Source organism: Toxotes jaculatrix, chromosome 20, assembly GCF_017976425.1.
Source record: "Toxotes jaculatrix isolate fToxJac2 chromosome 20, fToxJac2.pri, whole genome shotgun sequence".
Lineage (NCBI taxonomy): Eukaryota > Metazoa > Chordata > Actinopteri > Toxotidae > Toxotes > Toxotes jaculatrix.
Genome location: NC_054413.1, coordinates 374,101 through 400,715, shown reverse-complemented (window position 1 = coordinate 400,715; position 26,615 = coordinate 374,101). Strand labels below are relative to the sequence as shown.

General features: G+C 31.8%; 1 long non-coding RNA gene across 1 annotated transcript; it reads right to left on the bottom strand.

Annotated features, from left to right (window-relative positions):
- Positions 1 to 22,383: 22,383 nt before the first annotated feature.
- LOC121200464 lies at positions 22,384 to 24,213 on the bottom strand. Its single transcript, XR_005896533.1, has 2 exons — positions 24,148 to 24,213; positions 22,384 to 23,160 (listed from the first exon to the last, which is right to left on the bottom strand). It is a non-coding gene; the product is annotated as an uncharacterized LOC121200464 (long non-coding RNA).
- Positions 24,214 to 26,615: the final 2,402 nt, after the last annotated feature.

Genomic DNA, 26,615 nt, shown 5'->3' with positions numbered 1-26,615 from the left:
CATTTGGAGGTCAAAAATTTTTTTGACTTTTTTTGCCCGAAAAAAACGCCATACTATACTATGACGTTTTTTATGACTTTTTGAGGTCAAAAAAAATTTTGATTTTTTTTGCCCGAAAAAAACGCCATACTATACTATGTCGTTTTTTATGACTTTTTGAGGTCAAAAAATTTTAGACTTTTTTTGGGCCGAAAAAAACGCCATACTATACTATGACGTTTTTTATGATATTTTGAGGTCAAAATTTTTTTTGACTTTTTTGGGCCGAAAAAAACGCCATACTATACTATGACGTTTTTTATGACTTTTTGAGGTCAAAAAATTTTTTGACTTTTTTGGGCCGAAAAAAACGCCATACTATACTATGTCGTTTTTTATGACTTTTTGAGGTCAAAAAAATTTTAGACTTTTTTTGACTTTTTTGGGCCGAAAAAAACGCCATACTATACTATGACGTTTTTTATGACTTTTTGAGGTCAAAAATTTTATTGAATTTTTTGGGCCGAAAAAAACGCCATACTATACTATGTCGTTTTTTATGACTTTTTGAGGTCAAAAAAATTTTAGACTTTTTTTGCCCGAAAAAAACGCCATACTATACTATGACGTTTTTTATGACATTTTGAGGTCAAAAATTTTTTTGACTTTTTTGGGCCGAAAAAAACGCCATACTATACTATGTCGTTTTTTATGACATTTTGAGGTCAAAAATTTTATTGACTTTTTTGGGCCGAAAAAAACGCCATACTATACTATGTCGTTTTTTATGACATTTTGAGGCCAAAAATTTTATTGACTTTTTTGGGCCGAAAAAAACGCCATACTATACTATGACGTTTTTTATGACATTTGGAGGTCAAAAATTTTTTTGACTTTTTTTGCCCGAAAAAAACGCCATACTATACTATGACGTTTTTTATGACTTTTTGAGGTCAAAAAAAATTTTGATTTTTTTTGCCCGAAAAAAACGCCATACTATACTATGTCGTTTTTTATGACTTTTTGAGGTCAAAAAATTTTAGACTTTTTTTGGGCCGAAAAAAACGCCATACTATACTATGACGTTTTTTATGATATTTTGAGGTCAAAATTTTTTTTGACTTTTTTGGGCCGAAAAAAACGCCATACTATACTATGACGTTTTTTATGAAATTTTGAGGTCAAAAATTTTTTTGACTTTTTTGGGCCGAAAAAAACGCCATACTATACTATGTCGTTTTTTATGACTTTTTGAGGTCAAAAAAATTTTAGACTTTTTTTGCCCGAAAAAAACGCCATACTATACTATGTCGTTTTTTATGACTTTTTGAGGTCAAAAAATTTTTTGACTTTGTTGGGCCGAAAAAAACGCCATACTATACTATGTCGTTTTTTATGACTTTTTGAGGTCAAAAAATTTTAGACTTTTTTTGGGCCGAAAAAAACGCCATACTATACTATGTCGTTTTTTATGACTTTTTGAGGTCAAAAAAATTTTGACTTTTTTTGCCCGAAAAAAACGCCATACTATACTATGTCGTTTTTTATGACTTTTTGAGGTCAAAAAATTTTTTGACTTTTTTGGGCCGAAAAAAACGCCATACTATACTATGTCGTTTTTTATGACTTTTTGAGGTCAAAAAATTTTTTGACTTTTTTGGGCCGACAAAAACGCCATACTATACTATGACGTTTTTTATGACTTTTTGAGGTCAAAAAATTTTAGACTTTTTTTGGGCGGAAAAAAACGCCATACTATACTGTGACGTTTTTTATGACATTTTGAGGTCAAAAATTTTTTTGACTTTTTTGGGCCGAAAAAAACGCCATACTATACTATGTCGTTTTTTATGACTTTTTGAGGTCAAAAAATTTTTTGACTTTGTTGGGCCGAAAAAAACGCCATACTATACTATGTCGTTTTTTATGACTTTTTGAGGTCAAAAAATTTTTTGACTTTTTTGGGCCGAAAAAAACGCCATACTATACTATGTCGTTTTTTATGACATTTTGAGGTCAAAAATTTTATTGACTTTTTTTGCCCGAAAAAAACGCCATACTATACTATGACGTTTTTTATGACTTTTTGAGGTCAAAAAAAAATTTGATTTTTTTTGCCCGAAAAAAACGCCATACTATACTATGTCGTTTTTTATGACTTTTTGAGGTCAAAAAAATTTTAGACTTTTTTTGCCCGAAAAAAACGCCATACTATACTATGTCGTTTTTTATGACTTTTTGAGGTCAAAAAATTTTAGACTTTTTTTGGGCGGAAAAAAACGCCATACTATACTGTGACGTTTTTTATGACATTTTGAGGTCAAAAATTTTTTTGACTTTTTTGGGCCGAAAAAAACGCCATACTATACTATGTCGTTTTTTATGACATTTTGAGGTCAAAAATTTTATTGACTTTTTTGGGCCGAAAAAAACGCCATACTATACTATGACGTTTTTTATGACATTTGGAGGTCAAAAATTTTTTTGACTTTTTTTGCCCGAAAAAAACGCCATACTATACTATGACGTTTTTTATGACTTTTTGAGGTCAAAAAATTTTTTGACTTTTTTGGGCCGAAAAAAAACGCCATACTATACTATGTCGTTTTTTATGACTTTTTGAGGTCAAAAAAATTTTAGACTTTTTTTGACTTTTTTGGGCCGAAAAAAACGCCATACTATACTATGACGTTTTTTATGACTTTTTGAGGTCAAAAATTTTATTGAATTTTTTGGGCCGAAAAAAACGCCATACTATACTATGTCGTTTTTTATGACTTTTTGAGGTCAAAAAAATTTTAGACTTTTTTTGCCCGAAAAAAACGCCATACTATACTATGACGTTTTTTATGACATTTTGAGGTCAAAAATTTTTTTGACTTTTTTGGGCCGAAAAAAACGCCATACTATACTATGTCGTTTTTTATGACATTTTGAGGTCAAAAATTTTATTGACTTTTTTGGGCCGAAAAAAACGCCATACTATACTATGTCGTTTTTTATGACATTTTGAGGTCAAAAATTTTATTGACTTTTTTGGGCCGAAAAAAACGCCATACTATACTATGACGTTTTTTATGACATTTGGAGGTCAAAAATTTTTTTGACTTTTTTTGCCCGAAAAAAACGCCATACTATACTATGACGTTTTTTATGACTTTTTGAGGTCAAAAAAATTTTGACTTTTTTTGCCCGAAAAAAACGCCATACTATACTATGTCGTTTTTTATGACTTTTTGAGGTCAAAAAATTTTAGACTTTTTTTGGGCCGAAAAAAACGCCATACTATACTATGACGTTTTTTATGATATTTTGAGGTCCAAAATTTTTTTGACTTTTTTGGGCCGAAAAAAACGCCATACTATACTATGACGTTTTTTATGACTTTTTGAGGTCAAAAAAAATTTTGATTTTTTTTGCCCGAAAAAAACGCCATACTATACTATGTCGTTTTTTATGACTTTTTGAGGTCAAAAAAATTTTGACTTTTTTTGCCCGAAAAAAACGCCATACTATACTATGTCGTTTTTTATGACTTTTTGAGGTCAAAAAATTTTTTGACTTTGTTGGGCCGAAAAAAACGCCATACTATACTATGTCGTTTTTTATGACTTTTTGAGGTCAAAAAAATTTTAGACTTTTTTTGCCCGAAAAAAACGCCATACTATACTATGTCGTTTTTTATGACTTTTTGAGGTCAAAAAAATTTTAGACTTTTTTTGCCCGAAAAAAACGCCATACTATACTATGTCGTTTTTTATGACTTTTTGAGGTCAAAAAAATTTTAGACTTTTTTTGACTTTTTTGGGCCGAAAAAAACGCCATACTATACTATGACGTTTTTTATGACTTTTTGAGGTCAAAAATTTTATTGACTTTTTTGGGCCGAAAAAAACGCCATACTATACTATGTCGTTTTTTATGACTTTTTGAGGTCAAAAAAATTTTAGACTTTTTTTGCCCGAAAAAAACGCCATACTATACTATGACGTTTTTTATGACATTTTGAGGTCAAAAATTTTTTTGACTTTTTTGGGCCGAAAAAAACGCCATACTATACTATGACGTTTTTTATGACTTTTTGAGGTCAAAAAAATTTTAGACTTTTTTTGCCCGAAAAAAACGCCATACTATACTATGACGTTTTTTATGACTTTTTGAGGTCAAAAATTTTTTTGACTTTTTTTGCCCGAAAAAAAACGCCATACTATACTATGACGTTTTTTATGACTTTTTGAGGTCAAAAAAAATTTTGACTTTTTTTGCCCGAAAAAAACGCCATACTATACTATGTCGTTTTTTATGACTTTTTGAGGTCAAAAAATTTTTTGACTTTGTTGGGCCGAAAAAAACGCCATACTATACTATGACGTTTTTTATGACTTTTTGAGGTCAAAAAATTTTTTGACTTTTTTGGGCCGAAAAAAACGCCATACTATACTATGTCGTTTTTTATGACTTTTTGAGGTCAAAAAATTTTTGACTTTTTTTGGGCCGAAAAAAACGCCATACTATACTATGACGTTTTTTATGACTTTTTGAGGTCAAAAAAAATTTTGACTTTTTTTGCCCGAAAAAAACGCCATACTATACTATGTCGTTTTTTATGACTTTTTGAGGTCAAAAAAAATTTTGACTTTTTTTGCCGTAAAAAACGCCATACTATACTATGACGTTTTTTATGACTTTTTGAGGTCAAAAAATTTTTTGACTTTTTTGGGCCGAAAAAAACGCCATACTATACTATGTCGTTTTTTATGATATTTTGAGGTCAAAAATTTTATTGACTTTTTTGGGCCGAAAAAAACGCCATACTATACTATGACGTTTTTTATGACTTTTTGAGGTCAAAAATTTTTTGACTTTTTTGGGCCGCAAAAAAACGCCATACTATACTATGAAGGTTTTTATGACTTTTTGAGGTCAAAAAAAATTTTGACTTTTTTTGCCGTAAAAAACGCCATACTATACTATGACGTTTTTTATGACTTTTTGAGGTCAAAAAATTTTTTGACTTTTTTGGGCCGAAAAAAACGCCATACTATACTATGTCGTTTTTTATGACTTTTTGAGGTCAAAAAATTTTAGACTTTTTTTGGGCCGAAAAAAACGCCATACTATACTATGTCGTTTTTTATGATATTTTGAGGTCAAAAATTTTTTTTGACTTTTTTTGCCCGAAAAAAACGCCATACTATACTATGACGTTTTTTATGATATTTTGAGGTCAAAAATTTTATTGACTTTTTTGGGCCGAAAAAAACGCCATACTATACTATGACGTTTTTTATGACTTTTGGAGGTCAAAAAAAATTTTGACTTTTTTTGCCCGAAAAAAACGCCATACTATACTATGTTGTTTTTTATGACTTTTTGAGGTCAAAAAATTTTTTGACTTTGTTGGGCCGAAAAAAACGCCATACTATACTATGTCGTTTTTTATGACTTTTTGAGGTCAAAAAATTTTAGACTTTTTTTGGGCCGAAAAAAACGCCATACTATACTATGTCGTTTTTTATGACTTTTTGAGGTCAAAAAAAATTTTGACTTTTTTTGCCGTAAAAAACGCCATACTATACTATGACGTTTTTTATGACTTTTTGAGGTCAAAAAATTTTTTTTGACTTTTTTGGGCCGAAAAAAACGCCATACTATACTATGACGTTTTTTATGACTTTTTGAGGTCAAAAAAATTTTGACTTTTTTTGCCCGAAAAAAACGCCATACTATACTATGTCGTTTTTTATGACTTTTTGAGGTCAAAAAAAATTTTGACTTTTTTTGCCCGAAAAAAACGCCATACTATACTATGTCGTTTTTTATGACTTTTTGAGGTCAAAAAATTTTTTGACTTTGTTGGGCCGAAAAAAACGCCATACTATACTATGTCGTTTTTTATGACTTTTTGAGGTCAAAAAAATTTTGACTTTTTTTGCCCGAAAAAAACGCCATACTATACTATGTCGTTTTTTATGACTTTTTGAGGTCAAAAAAAATTTTGACTTTTTTTGCCGTAAAAAACGCCATACTATACTATGACGTTTTTTATGACTTTTTGAGGTCAAAAAATTTTTTGACTTTTTTGGGCCGAAAAAAACGCCATACTATACTATGTCGTTTTTTATGACTTTTTGAGGTCAAAAAATTTTAGACTTTTTTTGTGCCGAAAAAAACGCCATACTATACTATGTCGTTTTTTATGATATTTTGAGGTCAAAAATTATATTGACTTTTTTGGGCCGAAAAAAACGCCATACTATACTATGACGTTTTTTATGACTTTTTGAGGTCAAAAAATTTTTTTTGACTTTTTTGGGCCGAAAAAAACGCCATACTATACTATGACGTTTTTTATGACTTTTTGAGGTCAAAAAAATTTTGACTTTTTTTGCCCGAAAAAAACGCCATACTATACTATGACGTTTTTTATGATATTTTGAGGTCAAAAAAAATTTTGACTTTTTTTGCCGTAAAAAACGCCATACTATACTATGACGTTTCCTCAAAAAAAAATTTTTTGAGGTCAAAAAATTTTTTGACTTTTTTGGGCCGAAAAAAACGCCATACTATACTATGTCGTTTTTTATGACTTTTTGAGGTCAAAAAATTTTAGACTTTTTTTGGGCGGAAAAAAAACGCCATACTATACTATGACGTTTTTTATGATATTTTGAGGTCAAAAATTTCTTTGACTTTTTTGGGCCGAAAAAAACGCCATACTATACTATGTCGTTTTTTATGACTTTTTGAGGTCAAAAAAAATTTTGACTTTTTTTGCCCGAAAAAAACGCCATACTATACTATGACGTTTTTTATGACTTTTTGAGGTCAAAAAATTTCTTTGACTTTTTTGGGCCGAAAAAAACGCCATACTATACTATGTCGTTTTTTTATGACTTTTTGAGGTCAAAAAATTTTAGACTTTTTTTGGGCGGAAAAAAACGCCATACTATACTGTGACGTTTTTTATGACATTTTGAGGTCAAAAATTTTTTTGACTTTTTTGGGCCGAAAAAAACGCCATACTATACTGTGTCGTTTTTTATGACATTTTGAGGTCAAAAATTTTATTGACTTTTTTGGGCCGAAAAAAACGCCATACTATACTATGACGTTTTTTATGACATTTGGAGGTCAAAAATTTTTTTGACTTTTTTTGCCCGAAAAAAACGCCATACTATACTATGTCGTTTTTTATGACTTTTTGAGGTCAAAATTTTTTTTGACTTTTTTGGGCCGACAAAAACGCCATACTATACTATGTCGTTTTTTATGACTTTTTGAGGTCAAAAAATTTTAGACTTTTTTTGGGCGAAAAAAAACGCCATACTATACTGTGACGTTTTTTATGACTTTTTGAGGTCAAAAAAAAATTTGATTTTTTTTGCCCGAAAAAAACGCCATACTATACTATGTCGTTTTTTATGACTTTTTGAGGTCAAAAAAATTTTAGACTTTTTTTGCCCGAAAAAAACGCCATACTATACTATGTCGTTTTTTATGACTTTTTGAGGTCAAAAAAATTTTAGACTTTTTTTGACTTTTTTGGGCCGAAAAAAACGCCATACTATACTATGACGTTTTTTATGACTTTTTGAGGTCAAAAATTTTATTGACTTTTTTGGGCCGAAAAAAACGCCATACTATACTATGTCGTTTTTTATGACTTTTTGAGGTCAAAAAATTTTAGACTTTTTTTGGGCGGAAAAAAACGCCATACTATACTGTGACGTTTTTTATGACATTTTGAGGTCAAAAATTTTTTTGACTTTTTTGGGCCGAAAAAAACGCCATACTATACTATGTCGTTTTTTATGACATTTTGAGGTCAAAAATTTTATTGACTTTTTTGGGCCGAAAAAAACGCCATACTATACTATGACGTTTTTTATGACATTTGGAGGTCAAAAATTTTTTTGACTTTTTTTGCCCGAAAAAAACGCCATACTATACTATGACGTTTTTTATGACTTTTTGAGGTCAAAAAATTTTTTGACTTTTTTGGGCCGAAAAAAACGCCATACTATACTATGTCGTTTTTTATGACTTTTTGAGGTCAAAAAAATTTTAGACTTTTTTTGCCCGAAAAAAACGCCATACTATACTATGACGTTTTTTATGACATTTTGAGGTCAAAAATTTTTTTGACTTTTTTGGGCCGAAAAAAACGCCATACTATACTATGTCGTTTTTTATGACATTTTGAGGTCAAAAATTTTATTGACTTTTTTGGGCCGAAAAAAACGCCATACTATACTATGTCGTTTTTTATGACATTTTGAGGTCAAAAATTTTATTGACTTTTTTGGGCCGAAAAAAACGCCATACTATACTATGACGTTTTTTATGACATTTGGAGGTCAAAAATTTTTTTGACTTTTTTTGCCCGAAAAAAACGCCATACTATACTATGACGTTTTTTATGACTTTTTGAGGTCAAAAAAATTTTGACTTTTTTTGCCCGAAAAAAACGCCATACTATACTATGTCGTTTTTTATGACTTTTTGAGGTCAAAAAATTTTAGACTTTTTTTGGGCCGAAAAAAACGCCATACTATACTATGACGTTTTTTATGATATTTTGAGGTCCAAAATTTTTTTGACTTTTTTGGGCCGAAAAAAACGCCATACTATACTATGACGTTTTTTATGACTTTTTGAGGTCAAAAAAAATTTTGACTTTTTTTGCCCGAAAAAAACGCCATACTATACTATGTCGTTTTTTATGACTTTTTGAGGTCAAAAAAATTTTGACTTTTTTTGCCCGAAAAAAACGCCATACTATACTATGTCGTTTTTTATGACTTTTTGAGGTCAAAAAATTTTTTGACTTTGTTGGGCCGAAAAAAACGCCATACTATACTATGTCGTTTTTTATGACTTTTTGAGGTCAAAAAAATTTTAGACTTTTTTTGCCCGAAAAAAACGCCATACTATACTATGTCGTTTTTTATGACTTTTTGAGGTCAAAAAAATTTTAGACTTTTTTTGACTTTTTTGGGCCGAAAAAAACGCCATACTATACTATGACGTTTTTTATGACTTTTTCAGGTCAAAAAATTTTTAGACTTTTGTTGCCCGAAAAAAACGCCATACTATACTATGACGTTTTTTATGATATTTTGAGGTCAAAAATTTTTTTGACTTTTTTGGGCCGAAAAAAACGCCATACTATACTATGTCGTTTTTTATGACTTTTTGAGGTCAAAAAAATTTTTGACTTTTTTTGCCCGAAAAAAACGCCATACTATACTATGACGTTTTTTATGACTTTTTGAGGTCAAAAAAAATTTTGACTTTTTTTGCCCGAAAAAAACGCCATACTATACTATGACGTTTTTTATGACTTTTTGAGGTCAAATTTTTTTTGACTTTTTTTGCCCGAAAAAAACGCCATACTATACTATGACGTTTTTTATGACATTTGGAGGTCAAAAATTTTTTTGACTTTTTTTGCCCGAAAAAAACGCCATACTATACTATGTCGTTTTTTATGACTTTTTGAGGTCAAAAAATTTTTTGACTTTGTTGGGCCGAAAAAAACGCCATACTATACTATGTCGTTTTTTTATGACTTTTTGAGGTCAAAAAATTTTTTGACTTTTTTGGGCCGAAAAAAACGCCATACTATACTATGTCGTTTTTTATGACTTTTTGAGGTCAAAAAAAATTTTGACTTTTTTTGCCCGAAAAAAACGCCATACTATACTATGACGTTTTTTATGACTTTTTGAGGTCAAAAAATTTTTTGACTTTTTTGGGCCGAAAAAAACGCCATACTATACTATGTCGTTTTTTTATGACTTTTTGAGGTCAAAAAATTTTAGACTTTTTTTGGGCGGAAAAAAAACGCCATACTATACTGTGACGTTTTTTATGACATTTTGAGGTCAAAAATTTTTTTGACTTTTTTGGGCCGAAAAAAACGCCATACTATACTGTGTCGTTTTTTATGACATTTTGAGGTCAAAAATTTTATTGACTTTTTTGGGCCGAAAAAAACGCCATACTATACTCTGACGTTTTTTATGACATTTGGAGGTCAAAAATTTTTTTGACTTTTTTTGCCCGAAAAAAACGCCATACTATACTATGACGTTTTTTATGACTTTTTGAGGTCAAAAATTTTTTTGACTTTTTTTGCCCGAAAAAAACGCCATACTATACTATGTCGTTTTTTATGACTTTTTGAGGTCAAAAATTTTTTTGACTTTTTTGGGCCGAAAAAAACGCCATACTATACTATGACGTTTTTTATGACTTTTTGAGGTCAAAAAAAATTTTGATTTTTTTTGCCCGAAAAAAACGCCATACTATACTATGTCGTTTTTTATGACTTTTTGAGGTCAAAAAATTTTAGACTTTTTTTGGGCCGAAAAAAACGCCATACTATACTATGACGTTTTTTATGATATTTTGAGGTCAAAATTTTTTTTGACTTTTTTGGGCCGAAAAAAACGCCATACTATACTATGACGTTTTTTATGAAATTTTGAGGTCAAAAATTTTTTTGACTTTTTTGGGCCGAAAAAAACGCCATACTATACTATGTCGTTTTTTATGACTTTTTGAGGTCAAAAAAATTTTAGACTTTTTTTGCCCGAAAAAAACGCCATACTATACTATGTCGTTTTTTATGACTTTTTGAGGTCAAAAAATTTTTTGACTTTGTTGGGCCGAAAAAAACGCCATACTATACTATGTCGTTTTTTATGACTTTTTGAGGTCAAAAAATTTTAGACTTTTTTTGGGCCGAAAAAAACGCCATACTATACTATGTCGTTTTTTATGACTTTTTGAGGTCAAAAAAATTTTGACTTTTTTTGCCCGAAAAAAACGCCATACTATACTATGTCGTTTTTTATGACTTTTTGAGGTCAAAAAATTTTTTGACTTTTTTGGGCCGAAAAAAACGCCATACTATACTATGTCGTTTTTTATGACTTTTTGAGGTCAAAAAATTTTTTGACTTTTTTGGGCCGACAAAAACGCCATACTATACTATGACGTTTTTTATGACTTTTTGAGGTCAAAAAATTTTAGACTTTTTTTGGGCGGAAAAAAACGCCATACTATACTGTGACGTTTTTTATGACATTTTGAGGTCAAAAATTTTTTTGACTTTTTTGGGCCGAAAAAAACGCCATACTATACTATGTCGTTTTTTATGACTTTTTGAGGTCAAAAAATTTTTTGACTTTGTTGGGCCGAAAAAAACGCCATACTATACTATGTCGTTTTTTATGACTTTTTGAGGTCAAAAAATTTTTTGACTTTTTTGGGCCGAAAAAAACGCCATACTATACTATGTCGTTTTTTATGACTTTTTGAGGTCAAAAATTTTTTTGACTTTTTTGGGCCGAAAAAAACGCCATACTATACTATGTCGTTTTTTATGACTTTTTGAGGTCAAAAAAATTTTAGACTTTTTTTGCCCGAAAAAAACGCCATACTATACTATGACGTTTTTTATGACATTTTGAGGTCAAAAATTTTTTTGACTTTTTTGGGCCGAAAAAAACGCCATACTATACTATGTCGTTTTTTATGACATTTTGAGGTCAAAAATTTTATTGACTTTTTTGGGCCGAAAAAAACGCCATACTATACTATGACGTTTTTTATGACATTTGGAGGTCAAAAATTTTTTTGACTTTTTTTGCCCGAAAAAAACGCCATACTATACTATGTCGTTTTTTATGACTTTTTGAGGTCAAAAATTTTTTTGACTTTTTTTGCCCGAAAAAAACGCCATACTATACTATGTCGTTTTTTATGACTTTTTGAGGTCAAAATTTTTTTTGACTTTTTTGGGCCGACAAAAACGCCATACTATACTATGTCGTTTTTTATGACTTTTTGAGGTCAAAAAATTTTAGACTTTTTTTGGGCGAAAAAAAACGCCATACTATACTGTGACGTTTTTTATGACATTTTGAGGTCAAAAATTTTTTTGACTTTTTTGGGCCGAAAAAAACGCCATACTATACTATGTCGTTTTTTATGACATTTTGAGGTCAAAAATTTTATTGACTTTTTTTGCCCGAAAAAAACGCCATACTATACTATGACGTTTTTTATGACTTTTTGAGGTCAAAAAAAAATTTGATTTTTTTTGCCCGAAAAAAACGCCATACTATACTATGTCGTTTTTTATGACTTTTTGAGGTCAAAAAAATTTTAGACTTTTTTTGCCCGAAAAAAACGCCATACTATACTATGTCGTTTTTTATGACTTTTTGAGGTCAAAAAATTTTAGACTTTTTTTGGGCGGAAAAAAAACGCCATACTATACTGTGACGTTTTTTATGACATTTTGAGGTCAAAATTTTTTTTGACTTTTTTGGGCCGAAAAAAACGCCATACTATACTATGTCGTTTTTTATGACATTTTGAGGTCAAAAATTTTATTGACTTTTTTGGGCCGAAAAAAACGCCATACTATACTATGACGTTTTTTATGACATTTGGAGGTCAAAAATTTTTTTGACTTTTTTTGCCCGAAAAAAACGCCATACTATACTATGACGTTTTTTATGACTTTTTGAGGTCAAAAAATTTTTTGACTTTTTTGGGCCGAAAAAAACGCCATACTATACTATGTCGTTTTTTATGACTTTTTGAGGTCAAAAAAATTTTAGACTTTTTTTGACTTTTTTGGGCCGAAAAAAACGCCATACTATACTATGACGTTTTTTATGACTTTTTGAGGTCAAAAATTTTATTGAATTTTTTGGGCCGAAAAAAACGCCATACTATACTATGTCGTTTTTTATGACTTTTTGAGGTCAAAAAAATTTTAGACTTTTTTTGCCCGAAAAAAACGCCATACTATACTATGACGTTTTTTATGACATTTTGAGGTCAAAAATTTTTTTGACTTTTTTGGGCCGAAAAAAACGCCATACTATACTATGTCGTTTTTTATGACATTTTGAGGTCAAAAATTTTATTGACTTTTTTGGGCCGAAAAAAACGCCATACTATACTATGTCGTTTTTTATGACATTTTGAGGTCAAAAATTTTATTGACTTTTTTGGGCCGAAAAAAACGCCATACTATACTATGACGTTTTTTATGACATTTGGAGGTCAAAAATTTTTTTGACTTTTTTTGCCCGAAAAAAACGCCATACTATACTATGACGTTTTTTATGACTTTTTGAGGTCAAAAAAATTTTGACTTTTTTTGCCCGAAAAAAACGCCATACTATACTATGTCGTTTTTTATGACTTTTTGAGGTCAAAAAATTTTAGACTTTTTTTGGGCCGAAAAAAACGCCATACTATACTATGACGTTTTTTATGATATTTTGAGGTCCAAAATTTTTTTGACTTTTTTGGGCCGAAAAAAACGCCATACTATACTATGACGTTTTTTATGACTTTTTGAGGTCAAAAAAAATTTTGATTTTTTTTGCCCGAAAAAAACGCCATACTATACTATGTCGTTTTTTATGACTTTTTGAGGTCAAAAAAATTTTAGACTTTTTTTGCCCGAAAAAAACGCCATACTATACTATGTCGTTTTTTATGACTTTTTGAGGTCAAAAAAATTTTAGACTTTTTTTGACTTTTTTGGGCCGAAAAAAACGCCATACTATACTATGACGTTTTTTATGACTTTTTGAGGTCAAAAATTTTATTGACTTTTTTGGGCCGAAAAAAACGCCATACTATACTATGTCGTTTTTTATGACTTTTTGAGGTCAAAAAATTTTAGACTTTTTTTGGGCGGAAAAAAACGCCATACTATACTGTGACGTTTTTTATGACATTTTGAGGTCAAAAATTTTTTTGACTTTTTTGGGCCGAAAAAAACGCCATACTATACTATGTCGTTTTTTATGACATTTTGAGGTCAAAAATTTTATTGACTTTTTTGGGCCGAAAAAAACGCCATACTATACTATGACGTTTTTTATGACATTTGGAGGTCAAAAATTTTTTTGACTTTTTTTGCCCGAAAAAAACGCCATACTATACTATGACGTTTTTTATGACTTTTTGAGGTCAAAAAATTTTTTGACTTTTTTGGGCCGAAAAAAACGCCATACTATACTATGTCGTTTTTTATGACTTTTTGAGGTCAAAAAAATTTTAGACTTTTTTTGCCCGAAAAAAACGCCATACTATACTATGACGTTTTTTATGACATTTTGAGGTCAAAAATTTTTTTGACTTTTTTGGGCCGAAAAAAACGCCATACTATACTATGTCGTTTTTTATGACATTTTGAGGTCAAAAATTTTATTGACTTTTTTGGGCCGAAAAAAACGCCATACTATACTATGTCGTTTTTTATGACATTTTGAGGTCAAAAATTTTATTGACTTTTTTGGGCCGAAAAAAACGCCATACTATACTATGACGTTTTTTATGACATTTGGAGGTCAAAAATTTTTTTGACTTTTTTTGCCCGAAAAAAACGCCATACTATACTATGACGTTTTTTATGACTTTTTGAGGTCAAAAAAATTTTGACTTTTTTTGCCCGAAAAAAACGCCATACTATACTATGTCGTTTTTTATGACTTTTTGAGGTCAAAAAATTTTAGACTTTTTTTGGGCCGAAAAAAACGCCATACTATACTATGACGTTTTTTATGATATTTTGAGGTCCAAAATTTTTTTGACTTTTTTGGGCCGAAAAAAACGCCATACTATACTATGACGTTTTTTATGACTTTTTGAGGTCAAAAAAAATTTTGACTTTTTTTGCCCGAAAAAAACGCCATACTATACTATGTCGTTTTTTATGACTTTTTGAGGTCAAAAAAATTTTGACTTTTTTTGCCCGAAAAAAACGCCATACTATACTATGTCGTTTTTTATGACTTTTTGAGGTCAAAAAATTTTTTGACTTTGTTGGGCCGAAAAAAACGCCATACTATACTATGTCGTTTTTTATGACTTTTTGAGGTCAAAAAAATTTTAGACTTTTTTTGCCCGAAAAAAACGCCATACTATACTATGTCGTTTTTTATGACTTTTTGAGGTCAAAAAAATTTTAGACTTTTTTTGACTTTTTTGGGCCGAAAAAAACGCCATACTATACTATGACGTTTTTTATGACTTTTTCAGGTCAAAAAATTTTTAGACTTTTGTTGCCCGAAAAAAACGCCATACTATACTATGACGTTTTTTATGATATTTTGAGGTCAAAAATTTTTTTGACTTTTTTGGGCCGAAAAAAACGCCATACTATACTATGTCGTTTTTTATGACTTTTTGAGGTCAAAAAAATTTTTGACTTTTTTTGCCCGAAAAAAACGCCATACTATACTATGACGTTTTTTATGACTTTTTGAGGTCAAAAAAAATTTTGACTTTTTTTGCCCGAAAAAAACGCCATACTATACTATGACGTTTTTTATGACTTTTTGAGGTCAAATTTTTTTTGACTTTTTTTGCCCGAAAAAAACGCCATACTATACTATGACGTTTTTTATGACATTTGGAGGTCAAAAATTTTTTTGACTTTTTTTGCCCGAAAAAAACGCCATACTATACTATGTCGTTTTTTATGACTTTTTGAGGTCAAAAAATTTTTTGACTTTGTTGGGCCGAAAAAAACGCCATACTATACTATGTCGTTTTTTTATGACTTTTTGAGGTCAAAAAATTTTTTGACTTTTTTGGGCCGAAAAAAACGCCATACTATACTATGTCGTTTTTTATGACTTTTTGAGGTCAAAAAAAATTTTGACTTTTTTTGCCCGAAAAAAACGCCATACTATACTATGACGTTTTTTATGACTTTTTGAGGTCAAAAAATTTTTTGACTTTTTTGGGCCGAAAAAAACGCCATACTATACTATGTCGTTTTTTTATGACTTTTTGAGGTCAAAAAATTTTAGACTTTTTTTGGGCGGAAAAAAACGCCATACTATACTGTGACGTTTTTTATGACATTTTGAGGTCAAAAATTTTTTTGACTTTTTTGGGCCGAAAAAAACGCCATACTATACTGTGTCGTTTTTTATGACATTTTGAGGTCAAAAATTTTATTGACTTTTTTGGGCCGAAAAAAACGCCATACTATACTATGACGTTTTTTATGACATTTGGAGGTCAAAAATTTTTTTGACTTTTTTTGCCCGAAAAAAACGCCATACTATACTATGACGTTTTTTATGACTTTTTGAGGTCAAAAATTTTTTTGACTTTTTTTGCCCGAAAAAAACGCCATACTATACTATGTCGTTTTTTATGACTTTTTGAGGTCAAAAATTTTTTTGACTTTTTTGGGCCGAAAAAAACGCCATACTATACTATGTCGTTTTTTATGACTTTTTGAGGTCAAAAAAATTTTAGACTTTTTTTGCCCGAAAAAAACGCCATACTATACTATGTCGTTTTTTATGACTTTTTGAGGTCAAAAAATTTTTTGACTTTTTTGGGCCGAAAAAAACGCCATACTATACTATGTCGTTTTTTATGACTTTTTGAGGTCAAAATTTTTTTTGACTTTTTTGGGCCGACAAAAACGCCATACTATACTATGTCGTTTTTTATGACTTTTTGAGGTCAAAAAATTTTAGACTTTTTTTGGGCGGAAAAAAACGCCATACTATACTGTGACGTTTTTTATGACATTTTGAGGTCAAAAATTTTTTTGACTTTTTTGGGCCGAAAAAAACGCCATACTATACTATGTCGTTTTTTATGACATTTTGAGGTCAAAAATTTTATTGACTTTTTTTGCCCGAAAAAAACGCCATACTATACTATGACGTTTTTTATGACTTTTTGAGGTCAAAAAAAAATTTGATTTTTTTTGCCCGAAAAAAACGCCATACTATACTATGTCGTTTTTTATGACTTTTTGAGGTCAAAAAAATTTTAGACTTTTTTTGCCCGAAAAAAACGCCATACTATACTATGTCGTTTTTTATGACTTTTTGAGGTCAAAAAAATTTTAGACTTTTTTTGACTTTTTTGGGCCGAAAAAAACGCCATACTATACTATGACGTTTTTTATGACTTTTTGAGGTCAAAAATTTTATTGACTTTTTTGGGCCGAAAAAAACGCCATACTATACTATGTCGTTTTTTATGACTTTTTGAGGTCAAAAAATTTTAGACTTTTTTTTGCCCGAAAAAAACGCCATACTATACTATGACGTTTTTTATGACTTTTTGAGGTCAAAAAAATTTTTGATTTTTTTTGCCCGAAAAAAACGCCATACTATACTATGTCGTTTTTTATGACTTTTTGAGGTCAAAAAATTTTTTGACTTTGTTGGGCCGAAAAAAACGGCATACTATACTATGACGTTTTTTATGACTTTTTGAGGTCAAAAATTTTTTTGACTTTTTTGGGCCGAAAAAAACGCCATACTATACTATGTCGTTTTTTATGACTTTTTGAGGTCAAAAAAATTTTAGACTTTTTTTGCCCGAAAAAAACGCCATACTATACTATGTCGTTTTTTATGACTTTTTGAGGTCAAAAATTTTTTTGACTTTTTTTGCCCGAAAAAAACGCCATACTATACTATGTCGTTTTTTATGACTTTTTGAGGTCAAAATTTTTTTTGACTTTTTTGGGCCGACAAAAACGCCATACTATACTATGTCGTTTTTTATGATATTTTGAGGTCAAAAATTTTTTTGACTTTTTTGGGCCGAAAAAAACGCCATACTATACTATGTCGTTTTTTATGACTTTTTGAGGTCAAAAAATTTTTTGACTTTGTTGGGCCGAAAAAAACGGCATACTATACTATGACGTTTTTTATGACTTTTTGAGGTCAAAAATTTTTTTGACTTTTTTGGGCCGAAAAAAACGCCATACTATACTATGTCGTTTTTTATGACTTTTTGAGGTCAAAAAAATTTTAGACTTTTTTTGCCCGAAAAAAACGCCATACTATACTATGTCGTTTTTTATGACTTTTTGAGGTCAAAAATTTTTTTGACTTTTTTTGCCCGAAAAAAACGCCATACTATACTATGTCGTTTTTTATGACTTTTTGAGGTCAAAAAATTTTTTGACTTTGTTGGGCCGAAAAAAACGCCATACTATACTATGACGTTTTTTATGACTTTTTGAGGTCAAAAAATTTTTTGACTTTTTTGGGCCGAAAAAAACGCCATACTATACTATGTCGTTTTTTATGACTTTTTGAGGTCAAAAAATTTTTGACTTTTTTTGGGCCGAAAAAAACGCCATACTATACTATGACGTTTTTTATGACTTTTTGAGGTCAAAAAAAATTTTGACTTTTTTTGCCCGAAAAAAACGCCATACTATACTATGTCGTTTTTTATGACTTTTTGAGGTCAAAAAAAATTTTGACTTTTTTTGCCGTAAAAAACGCCATACTATACTATGACGTTTTTTATGACTTTTTGAGGTCAAAAAATTTTTTGACTTTTTTGGGCCGAAAAAAACGCCATACTATACTATGTCGTTTTTTATGATATTTTGAGGTCAAAAATTTTATTGACTTTTTTGGGCCGAAAAAAACGCCATACTATACTATGACGTTTTTTATGACTTTTTGAGGTCAAAAATTTTTTGACTTTTTTGGGCCGCAAAAAAAACGCCATACTATACTATGAAGGTTTTTATGACTTTTTGAGGTCAAAAAAAATTTTGACTTTTTTTGCCGTAAAAAACGCCATACTATACTATGACGTTTTTTATGACTTTTTGAGGTCAAAAAATTTTTTGACTTTTTTGGGCCGAAAAAAACGCCATACTATACTATGTCGTTTTTTATGACTTTTTGAGGTCAAAAAATTTTAGACTTTTTTGGGCCGAAAAAAACGCCATACTATACTATGTCGTTTTTTATGATATTTTGAGGTCAAAAATTTTTTTTGACTTTTTTTGCCCGAAAAAAACGCCATACTATACTATGACGTTTTTTATGACTTTTTGAGGTCAAAAAATTTTTTGACTTTTTTGGGCCGAAAAAAACGCCATACTATACTATGTCGTTTTTTATGATATTTTGAGGTCAAAAATTTTATTGACTTTTTTGGGCCGAAAAAAACGCCATACTATACTATGACGTTTTTTATGACTTTTTGAGGTCAAAATTTTTTTTGACTTTTTTGGGCCGCAAAAAAACGCCATACTATACTATGACGTTTTTTATGACTTTTTGAGGTCAAAAAAAATTTTGACTTTTTTTGCCCGAAAAAAACGCCATACTATACTATGTCGTTTTTTATGACTTTTTGAGGTCAAAAAAAATTTTGACTTTTTTTGCCGTAAAAAACGCCATACTATACTATGTCGTTTTTTATGATATTTTGAGGTCAAAAATTTTATTGACTTTTTTGGGCCGAAAAAAACGCCATACTATACTATGACGTTTTTTATGACTTTTGGAGGTCAAAAAAAATTTTGACTTTTTTTGCCCGAAAAAAACGCCATACTATACTATGTTGTTTTTTATGACTTTTTGAGGTCAAAAAATTTTTTGACTTTGTTGGGCCGAAAAAAACGCCATACTATACTATGTCGTTTTTTATGACTTTTTGAGGTCAAAAAATTTTAGACTTTTTTTGGGCCGAAAAAAACGCCATACTATACTATGTCGTTTTTTATGACTTTTTGAGGTCAAAAAAAATTTTGACTTTTTTTGCCCGAAAAAAACGCCATACTATACTATGTCGTTTTTTATGACTTTTTGAGGTCAAAAAAAATTTTGACTTTTTTTGCCGTAAAAAACGCCATACTATACTATGACGTTTTTTATGACTTTTTGAGGTCAAAAAATTTTTTGACTTTTTTGGGCCGAAAAAAACGCCATACTATACTATGTCGTTTTTTATGATATTTTGAGGTCAAAAATTTTATTGACTTTTTTGGGCCGAAAAAAACGCCATACTATACTATGAAGGTTTTTATGACTTTTCGAGGTCAAAAAAAATTTTGACTTTTTTTGCCGTAAAAAACGCCATACTATACTATGACGTTTTTTATGACTTTTTGAGGTCAAAAAATTTTTTGACTTTTTTGGGCCGAAAAAAACGCCATACTATACTATGTCGTTTTTTATGACTTTTTGAGGTCAAAAAATTTTAGACTTTTTTTGGGCCGAAAAAAACGCCATACTATACTATGTCGTTTTTTATGATATTTTGAGGTCAAAAATTATATTGACTTTTTTGGGCCGAAAAAAACGCCATACTATACTATGACGTTTTTTATGACTTTTTGAGGTCAAAAAATTTTTTTTGACTTTTTTGGGCCGAAAAAAACGCCATACTATACTATGACGTTTTTTATGACTTTTTGAGGTCAAAAAAATTTTGACTTTTTTTGCCCGAAAAAAACGCCATACTATACTATGTCGTTTTTTATGACTTTTTGAGGTCAAAAAATTTTGACTTTTTTTGCCCGAAAAAAACGCCATACTATACTATGTCGTTTTTTATGATATTTTGAGGTCAAAAATTATATTGACTTTTTTGGGCCGAAAAAAACGCCATACTATACTATGACGTTTTTTATGACTTTTTGAGGTCAAAAAATTTTTTTTGACTTTTTTGGGCCGAAAAAAACGCCATACTATACTATGACGTTTTTTATGACTTTTTGAGGTCAAAAAAATTTTGACTTTTTTTGCCCGAAAAAAACGCCATACTATACTATGACGTTTTTTATGATATTTTGAGGTCAAAAAAAATTTTGACTTTTTTTGCCGTAAAAAACGCCATACTATACTATGACGTTTTTTATGACTTTTTGAGGTCAAAAAATTTTTTGACTTTTTTGGGCCGAAAAAAACGCCATACTATACTATGTCGTTTTTTATGACTTTTTGAGGTCAAAAAATTTTTTGACTTTTTTGGGCCGAAAAAAACGCCATACTATACTATGTCGTTTTTTATGACTTTTTGAGGTCAAAAAATTTTAGACTTTTTTTGGGCCGAAAAAAACGCCATACTATACTATGACGTTTTTTATGATATTTTGAGGTCCAAAATTTTTTTGACTTTTTTGGCCCGAAAAAAACGCCATACTATACTATGTCGTTTTTTATGACTTTTTGAGGTCAAAAAATTTTTTTGACTTTTTTGGCCCGAAAAAAAACGCCATACTATACTATGTCGTTTTTTATGACTTTTTGAGGTCAAAAAATTTTTTGACTTTGTTGGGCCGAAAAAAACGCCATACTATACTATGTCGTTTTTTATGACTTTTTGAGGTCAAAAAAAATTTTGACTTTTTTTGCCCGAAAAAAACGCCATACTATACTATGTCGTTTTTTATGACTTTTTGAGGTCAAAAAAAGTTTAGACTTTTTTTGCCCGAAAAAAACGCCATACTATACTATGACGTTTTTTATGACATTTTGAGGTCAAAAATTTTTTTGACTTTTTTGGGCCGAAAAAAACGCCATACTATACTATGTCGTTTTTTATGACTTTTTGAGGTCAAAAAAATTTTTGACTTTTTTTGCCGTAAAAAACGCCATACTATACTATGACGTTTTTTATGACTTTTTCAGGTCAAAAAATTTTTAGACTTTTGTTGCCCGAAAAAAACGCCATACTATACTATGACGTTTTTTATGATATTTTGAGGTCAAAAATTTTTTTGACTTTTTTGGGCCGAAAAAAACGCCATACTATACTATGTCGTTTTTTATGACTTTTTGAGGTCAAAAAAAATTTTGACTTTTTTTGCCCGAAAAAAACGCCATACTATACTATGACGTTTTTTATGACTTTTTGAGGTCAAAAAAAATTTTGACTTTTTTTGCCCGAAAAAAACGCCATACTATACTATGTCGTTTTTTATGACTTTTTGAGGTCAAAAAATTTTTTGACTTTGTTGGGCCGAAAAAAACGCCATACTATACTATGTCGTTTTTTATGACTTTTTGAGGTCAAAAATTTTTTTGACTTTTTTGGGCCGAAAAAAACGCCATACTATACTATGTCGTTTTTTATGACTTTTTGAGGTCAAAAAATTTTTTGACTTTGTTGGGCCGAAAAAAACGCCATACTATACTATGTCGTTTTTTATGACATTTTGAGGTAAAAAAAAAAAAATTTGACTTTTTTCGGCCGAAAAAAACGCCATACTATACTATGACGTTTTTTATGACTTTTTGAGGTCAAAAAAAATTTTGACTTATTTTGTCTGATTTTGACGCCTTACTATACTATGACGTTTTTTATGACATTTTGAGGTCAAAATTTTTTTTGACTTTTTTCCGCCGAAAAAAACGCCTTACTATACTATGACGTTTTTTGGCACATTTTGAGGCCATACTAAAGTATGACTTTTTTTGGTCGACAGGAATAATTAAGATTGTGATGCCTTCAGGCGACGATCATAACTATCTAAACTCCAACCTGGAAATATTTCCAACAGATAAAGTTTGAAGCAAAGTGTTTCTGAGTTCAAATAAAATCCACCAGGATCAGAAATTAAATCTACACTTTATTTTCAAGATTGTGTCAAATCCAACATCACACCATCAGACCATTTAATCCCTCACTCGTGTCCTCTGACCGTCCAGCTCGTGGAGCTGATAAGACTGTTGAGACGCTCACCTGGGTTTGTCTTTACTATGTCTGCAGCATAAAGCTACTGCTGTTGTGACGACTTTTTCTGTCCTGGGTTTTGCCTCTCAGGCTGCCCCTAAACTTCTGCCTGCTGGAAGTTGTGGCTCCATCCAGACACAAACACTCCTGCCACCTTCACTGTGTGTTTGGTAGAGACATAAATAGATTTTAGAGTTTACATTTAATTACTATTCTGCTGTAGAAACATCTGAAATACACCCCGTTCAAAGATAAGGCAGGAAGTAAAGTAAATATAAACATTATTTACAAGTATGATTTAAGGCACAGAAAATTACTGATTAATTAAATCAGTGATACCTGTTGATGACTCATAATGAACAGATGAACATTTTCAAACCTGTATATACACAATAAGACAACACGTAGAACATCTGTACAACAAAATGTTCCACAGGTGAACTGAGGAAAACATCAGTCTTTTACAGTCTGAGAGAAATAAATCATTTAAAATCAGATCTCTGGGTTTCTTCAGCTGAACTCTGAATCCAGATGCACTGATGATGCAGAGCACACAGTGACAATGGTGGAGAGTGGAGTTGGTCTCGGAGCAGTTCAGACTGCAGCACTGAGAGTCATCTCCACTTCCTCTGGTTCCTCTGTGAGTCTCATTAGAACTATCTGCAGAGAGAAGGAGACAGAGGACAGAGGAGATAAATCAGTGTTTCCACAGACTCACTTCATCAGCACATCCAGTATAAAGAGCAGCAGGGACTTCAGTCCTGTTCAGAGCAGAAGTGCAGCAGCTGTGTAGCGTAGCAGCTTCCTCTCAGCTCTCATGTTAACGTATTGGAGTGAACACACGGAGCTGGAAGCTCACACACCTGCACAGACTTTTAGCATCAAGTCTGTTTACTCTGCACATTTGACTCAAGTCCACAGTGGAAATAAAGAGCTGAGAGTCATGAAGCTTCATCACTGCACAGAGAGTTTAGTGATGGATTTACTGCTGTTCCATTTAAAGACAGAGTCTCTGTGTGTTGATGAACATCTGATCTGCTTCTCACATATCAGCTGACAAATAAACATGGAGGCTGTGACTGACAGTCTCTGACAGATGGACACATATACAGATGTGATGACTGGACTTCAGCACAGCTTCTGCTCTCTATAAAGACCACATGGTTCCATGGACTGATGCTGCTCTGAAATCAGAGCCAGTGATTTGCAGGCTTCAGTCAGACTGATCTCAGAGCTGTGACAAAGATCAAACTCATCACTTCTTTACTGTTGAAATGAGACAACAAACAGTCTCAGATCAGAGGTGATGGTAGGACAGTTGGACCAATGAGGACAGCTGTCTCTACACATCCTGTGAGGCTGTCAGCTGTGATCCAGCTTTATTTCCTGTTGACAGGAACACAACAACAACAACAACAACAACAACAACAACAGATCACAATAAGCTTGTGGCTGCTCTGATTGGCTGACTGTCCTCTGTGTCTCCGTCTTTCTGTCCAATCCTGAAGCCTGTCCCCGTTCTCCTCTCACAGCTTCACTGAGAAGGTTGGAGGTTTACAGGAAACACTGGATCTTTGCTTTGATACTGACTGTGTTTAGTACAATACAGCTGAAAGCAGCATGGACTGACTCCAACCCTCTACTGACCTCAGAGTCTGCAGAGCAAAGTCTGGACTCTGCACAAGATCATTCAGATCCTTCAGGTCTGAATCCTGCAGCTTGTTGTCTCTCAGGTCCAGGTGTCTCAGATGGGAGGGGTTGGACTTCAGAGCTGAGGCCAGAGAAGCACAGCTGATCTCTGACAAACTGCAGCCCCTCAACCTGAATAAAGAATAAAAGATGAAGATGAAAATCATTGATCATCCAATCAGATGTGTCCTAATCAATGAGCTTCTCTCTAACATGAGCAGAGTGACTTTGTCCTTCTGTTGCTGTGGATCATCATCATGTCAGCCTTCTACACACATCATCCACATGCTACCACAACATTCACACACCTGTTTATGTCAACACACATTCATATGAGTCAGGTCTGTCATTAGTAGGGGTGTGCCATCTAAGTCACCTCACGATTTGATTCAATTATGATTCACAGTGCTACGATTCGATTATTCCCCGATTATCGATGCATCTCGATTAATCTTTTTATTCCCCACACAGAATGTTTCTTTTCTCACTCTGTAGTTACTTGTAAAATAATGTATATTTTTAAATAGCCATTCATTGAAGTAAAACACATTTATCTCTCTTTTCTTTTCTAACTCCTGTGATAAAAGAAGAAAAAAAAAACATTAGCTTGCACATGTAATGCCTGTTTCATTTACTGATGTAGATTAAAACAAGAATAATAATACTAAAAATATATATTGTGTGGCTGTACTGACATGATTCTGATTTGATTATTTTATTATGAACATGTACATGAAAAAAATATGTTAAAAAAAAAAGAAAAAATAGGGAAAGGAAATGGACAATATTTCCACTTCTATTACAATCTGATATCTTGATTTACCTGTCCAGAAAGTAATCCTTTTAAATCTTACTGTATGTGCATGTCAGCCAGATTGTTTCTCATAAGGATTTTGGACACTATATGGTCACTGCGCGTATTCTTACGTTTCCAGTCAACGGAGTGTTGACAGAATATGGAACACTCGGCGCTAACCCCTCAGTACAGAGCCGAGCAGTTCGCGTCGAGTTTCGCAGTTTTTTCGCTGACGAAGGCAGAGCCGTAGGCAGCCGCTTCGCTATGCTTACATTGTTTTGAAGGGGGAGGGGCTTAGTCTGTGGAAGGGGGTTGTTGTGCCACCCAGATTTGCTTCCCTCCGTGCAGTTTTCCCCAGACACACGTTCCTAAATTGCAAACAGCATTGCACTCAAATTATGTCAAATTCCGCAATATTCCGCGTTAAAAATAGATTCCGTTTTAGTCGGCCAATTCATAGGGCCCCATAATATGTCCGGGGAGGACGCGCTACTTTTTTTCCGCTGCACTTTCCTTCCGTTATTAAAAGAATCGATTTTTGAACATTTATGAATCAATTCTGAATCGTCAAGTGTCGCATCACGATTAATCGATGAATCGGGCACACCCCTAGTCGTTAGAGGATCAATATATTTAGCAGCTCAGTAGGTTTGTGCAGTTAAAATGAGAAGTCCACATGTTCACAGCTGGATCTGAAAACAACAGTCAGATGTCAGATGCAGATTAAAGCAGTTGTTGGTGGCAGTCATCCTTCAACTCTCAGCTTCACAGCTCTGTTTGGAAACAGCTTCCAGCCTTTTTACAAACATCAGATCTGATGGTGTCGTTCATCATCATCACCTCTGTGACTTTAACCAGGTGGAAAACCTGTTTGTTGAAGAGCTCTGCACCTGTTGACAGGTAGAAATGAGCAGCTGTAGCAGAAGATCTGAGCTTCTGCTGCACTTTGATCTTCATGGAGTGTGGTAAACATTTACTGACATGTATCTGTACACTGATGAATCACTGTTACACTGTCTTCTGTAATAAGTCCTGAGGGTGGTTCTGACCTTTGACCCCAGACGCTCCAGTCATGGAGACTGTAGTTTGTCAGTGTGTGAGATCTGCTCATTGGAAACTGCTCTTACTGGAATTAGTTGCTCAGAGAACAGAGTGACTCTGAGCTTGTCCTCACTGCAGTTTGGTATCATAGGCTGGTGGAGGAAGGAGCAGTTCAACACATTCTATCATGTCTCTCATGTGTAGAGTCTGTTTCCTGGATCCACAATGAAAACATTCATTCAACTCAACAGAGACTGAGCACAAAGTGTTTTTCATTCATCACAGAGCTTTGAAAACTTTCCTAAACTCTGTCCTCCAAAGATCTCTTCATTCACTCCATGTTTGATTTCTCAGAGATTCAACAGTCAGATGATTGTTAAATAAAGTGGGATTTGTTAGGAAACAGCAGCTTTTTCACATCTATATCCAGTGTGTACCTGCTCTAAATCCCAAACACTGGGACTGGTCTCAGCTGCCTTCTCTTTGTAGTCATGACAACAGAGAGTCCTTTCTCCTGTCCAGAAGCTCCAGAAGAATTCATGTCCCTCACACACTCTACAGCCTCACCTTCACTGACTGATGGACCACA